This window comes from Pan troglodytes, chromosome 23 (assembly GCF_028858775.2).
Source record: "Pan troglodytes isolate AG18354 chromosome 23, NHGRI_mPanTro3-v2.0_pri, whole genome shotgun sequence".
Classification (NCBI taxonomy): domain Eukaryota; kingdom Metazoa; phylum Chordata; class Mammalia; order Primates; family Hominidae; genus Pan; species Pan troglodytes.
In genome coordinates this window covers 11,499,542-11,504,862 of record NC_086016.1, presented here as the reverse complement: position 1 = coordinate 11,504,862, position 5,321 = coordinate 11,499,542, and positions in this window count along the sequence as shown.

Genomic DNA, 5,321 nt, shown 5'->3' with positions numbered 1-5,321 from the left:
TCTGCTCCCTGGCGCCCTCTCCAGGAGCCCCTGAGGATTCGTGCCTCCCAGACGTGGGGAAAGCCCGCCCGAGGCGCAGGTGCTGACGGTGGCGGGGCTGTCGGGCGCGCTGTGGAACCGCCTCCCGCTAGAGCTGCCGGCTGGCGAAGGTTCCCGCGGGGGCGGGAAGCGGCTCAGGCTGCCCTCCCTGGCCTGCGGTGGCGCGTCTGGAAGCGCGGGCCACTCGTGCGCGGGTCACTCGGGGATGTGCCTCGCGCGACTGTGTGTGCAGGAAACAAGCAGGAAATACCCTAAAATAGAATGAAGCGCCATGTTGAGGGCCGCGGACGTCGCGAGTGCTGTGGGAATGTGGGCCGAGGTGGAGAGTTATGGTGGCGCGTGTTACAGGCTCAGGAGTCAGGAAGAAACCTAATCGTGGAGGCGGCATCTGAGGAGGGTCTTGAACGCTGGGCAGGCTTTTGCCCGATAGAAAAGGAGGAAGCTAGTCCTGTCTGATGGAGGAAACAGGGCAGAGGCGTGGAGGGAGCCGTGCAGCGCTGGTGTGAGGAGCCGCGAGCAGGCCAGGCCTGTAAAGCAGAGTGGTGGGAACCAGGATAGAGAAGGCAAGTCGGGGTCCTGTGGTCGCTGAAGAATTTGAATGAAATCAGTAAACAGGTGAGAGGGATCCATCGCAAGAGCATGGGATGAAACAAGGAGTAGTCCACGGTGATTCCTCTGCAGCGGTGGGTATTATTAATCGCGTATGTGACACCAAAACGGTGAGTATTATTGATAGCGTATGTGACACCAAAACCACCCCACTCAAGCTGTGGCTCTTTCCCTAAAGTAGAAAACAGAGACCAGTTGGGTTCCAAGCATCCACGAAGATCTTATTAAATTCGTGATCCCTGGTGGCACCATGGGATTGGCTCATCTCAAACCTAACTCAGAAACAAAACTATCTCAATGTGCGGAGATGAGCATCCTTACCCGCTATCATAACGTATTTTCTGGTGTTTTCACAGTGCTGCGCTTCCTAATCCCCATTCTAGGGCAATCCACATGCCATGATGCCCAGAGGCATTAACAAAGGAGACACACAGGGGCTCCTCACGTTGGCTTTCCATGGTTTTGATGAAAATCTCAGTTTCCTCATCTCATACAATGTGGCTCATAATAGTATCATTTAGGGTTGAAGAATTAAATGGTACAAATTATATAGTATGCTTATTATAACCTACATGGAAAATGCCTAGGATATGTTAGCTATGCCCATCACCAACATCGTTATATGATGGTAATAATCAGATAGTCAGGAAGGCCGACACCAAGTAAATGGATACATGCTCTGAGGGAATGAATGTGGAGAGATCAGAAGGTCAAGAACAAAGCCATACAACATGTCTGCAGTAAAGGGATAGAGAAAAGAAAGGCTATAAAAGAAGGAATGAAACAGAGTAAAATTATAAAATCAAAGCTAAGGAGAATTTCCAGAAAGGGTAATATCATTTAATATCATAGAAGTTTAGGAGCACAAGATGGAAAAAAGGCCTCTGGGTAACTGACATTGAGGCAGTCTTTAGGGCAGCTCCGTTTCCGATAGAGAAGTAGACACAAAGTCAGCTTGAAGCAGGGACTAGGTGAAGAAGTTGTTGGCTGGTCGCATGGGGAAATAAATAAGGATGGCTTATGCCATATTTCTGGATTTCTTTCTTGCCCAGCCTCTATATATGCATAGAGTTTGGCAAAAACTTACAAAAAATAAAAATGAAACCAATTTCGTTTGTTGACTCAAATACAATGCTTTGTGTTAGAATCAATATAAATTCATGCCTCTCCCTTCTATTGTCACCGTCAGTTTTGAAATTAAACATCAGCTTTTCTTCTTCATTAAAAATCATTTTCAACTCCTCCCAGGTGTTGGTGGTTTGGGGGAGTTACATAAGCAGTCAGGTCTTGATGAGTAGAGGAGGAGGGAACAAACACTTTCAGCAAAGGCAGAATTCTGAAATTCTGCTCGTATTTTTCTCCAGTAACTTTCCTATGTTTGTGAGGTTATTCAGTCATAATGATCGTAGTGAAATTTTTTTCAAGCTTGACTAATCGTAATCACTGTGGATGTTTGTTTAAAATGTGTATTCCCAGGCCTCTCACCTGCTGATTCTGATTCAGGAGATCACGGATGGGACTCAGAATACACGTGTTTGACAAGTACCACAAGTGTTTCTTATGGTCAGGCAAATTTGGGAATCTAACCAGAAATTTATGTTTTTATGACTGGCAGCTAGAAAAGATTCCTAGAGTCTTTGCTATTTGAAAATAAAATATTTCTTTTTTAAAAGGAAAATTGTATGACTAGATACAACATTTATACATGTGGCACATGTACTATACTGTGTGCTTTTGTCATATTTACAGTTGAAGATGTGTAAGAACACTCTGAGAAAAATTATATATTAAATGCAAAGAGGGGTAAGTCAGGGTTGGGGAGAAATGGGAAGGTTGTGCTTATTGTTGCTAAAAGGTAGAAAAGCCAGAATGATAGCATCTAAGGTTGCAAATAGCACATTGTAAGTTGAGGGAACTTCGTAATCATGTCTGAAACCTTTGATATACTGAGTTGTAAACAGTGGCTTTGGACAAGATTTGAGGGAGAAACCAACTATGCTTTAAAGTGTTAATTTAAAAGGCTTTAATTAAAGGAAAGTCTTTATATTTACTTGAGCTAATTTAACTTCAGGACTTTAACAAATTACTAGCCCTTAACCTCTTAAAAATTGTCTTTCATTTCAAATGAAAGTTTAAGGTGGCCTTTATGTTCGATTGGTATACTTGTGCGAAGACTTAACAGCAAGGTACTGTACATTTCTAAATGTTTACTTCTTAATTTTGCTGGAAGAAATATACTACTCAATTGATTATTTTTAAAGCAAAGTAAAACAATTTATTTTGACAAGCGACACTGTATTTTCCCAGTTTTCTGGTGGCAAAGATTAGGCTTAACATCACTAATCATCAGAGAAATGCAGATCAAAACCAAAATGAGATACCATCCTACACCAGTCAGAATAGCTACTATTAAAAAATCAAAAAACAACAGATCTTGGGAGGCTGTGGAGAAAAGGGAACATTTACACATAATTGATGTGAATGTAAATTAGTTCAACCACTATTGAAAGCAGTTTGGAAATTTCTTAGATAATTTAAAATAGAAATTCCTTTCAAGCCAACTATTCCATTACTGGTATATGACCCAAAGAAAGTCAGTTATTCTACCAAAAAGACATACGCACTTGCATGTTCATCGCAACACTATTCAGAATAGCAAAGATATGGAGTCAGCCTAGGTGCCCATCAACAGTGGATTGGATCAATAAAATGTGGTACATCCACATTAGTATTATTAGGCCATTCTTGCATTGCTATGAAGAAATACCTGAGACTTGGTAATTTATAAGGAAAAGAGATTTAATTGGCTCATAGCTCTGCAGGCTGTACAGGAAGCATGGTGACAGCATCTGCATGGCGCCTGTGGAGTCTCCAGGGAGCTTTTACTCATGATGGAAGGCCAAGAGGGAGTAGGTACATCACATGGCCAGAGCAGGAGCAAGAGAGAATGGGAGTGGGGGTAAGTACCACACACCCTTACACAACCAGATCTTGAAAGAATTCACTATCACAAGGACGGCATCAGGCCATGAGAGATCCACCCCCATGACCCAAACACCTCCTACCAGGCGCCACCTCCAACACTGAGGATTACATTTCACCATGAGATTTATAGGGGCCACCTTCCAAACCATTTCACACACCATGGAATACTATGCAGCCATAAAAATAACAAAATCATGTCCTTTCAAGCAACATGGATGCAGCTGAAGGCCTATCCTAAGTAAATTAATGCAGGAATACAAAACGAAATACCACATGATCTCACTTATAAGTGGGAGCTAAACACTGGGTACTCATGGACATAAAGACGGAAAGAATAAACACCAGGACTACTAGAGGGGAGAAGGAGGAAGGCAAGGTTTGACAAACTAACTATTGGGTAATATGCTCATGTATTAATCTGTTCTCACACTGCTATATAAAACTACCTGAGGCTGGGTAATTTATAAAGAAAAGAGGTTTAACTGACTCACAGTTCCACAGGCTGTACAGGAAGCATGGCTGGGAGGCTTCAGGAAACTTATAATCATGGCAGAAGGTGAAGGGGGAAGCAAGGCACGTTCTACCATGGTGGCAGGAGAACAAATGAGCCAGGGGGGATGTGCCATATGTTGAAACCATCAGATCTCATGAGAACTCATTAGCCATCTAAGAACAGTAAGGGGGAAATCTGCTCTCATGAGCTAATCACCTCCCACCAGGTCAGTCCCCCTACATTGGGAATTACAATTCAACATGAGATTTTTGTGGGGACACAGAGTCAAACCATACCAAATCAGCATCTGGATGATGGGAACATTCATACCCCAAAACTCAGCAATATGAGATATACCCATGTAACAAACTGGCACACGTACCCCTGAATGTAAAATACAAGTTAAAATTATTTTCAAAATAAATTAATTAATGAATAAATAAATATGATTAAATGAAATTAAAATTTTGAATTAAAAACATTTGAGAGTGATTTCAGCTTGACAGTTATGTAAGTTATGTAAATTGAAACAGTGAATTCTGTAGGGTTCGGATCAATTGCACTATCTGTACTAAGTTGATGACCAGTTGTTTGGATGAAAAGAAAAGAGGAGAAACATATAGATCTAACAGGAAAAAAATGGACCAGTTTTTATGATAACAAAAAGAAGAATGGAGGAAACAGGACTGAGGTTATAGTGACTGATAGATATTAATAGACGACTAAGTCAAAAGCCACTGGTTGCAGAAAATATTGATTAATTTTGTTTTATTCCAGTCAGACAAAAAAATCCTATAACCTGCCTCTAGAGAAAACCCTTTTAGCCCTGTAATTATCTTTATTCCAGGCACCATTCCATTCATTAAGTAGTGTATAGGGTGATTAATAAGTGAATTATTCACAGAAGTAAGACAGAATTTTTGAGTATTTCAGGACATTAATAGTATAGTCAATGAACTAAAATAAAATTTGACTAGAGGTGTACACGATCACCATGAATGCCATGTTGGTCTCTTGTTAGATTTGGCAACCTAAAGTTGACAAATTTATTAATAAAATAAACGTTCCTTGATGATTAATTTACATTTAGTAGACATGCTCTTTCTTCTTCCTTCCCTTTCTTATTCATTCATTCATTCATTCATTCATTCCTACAGAGCAGTGACTTTCATTCTAAGATTCCCAGAATCCTAAG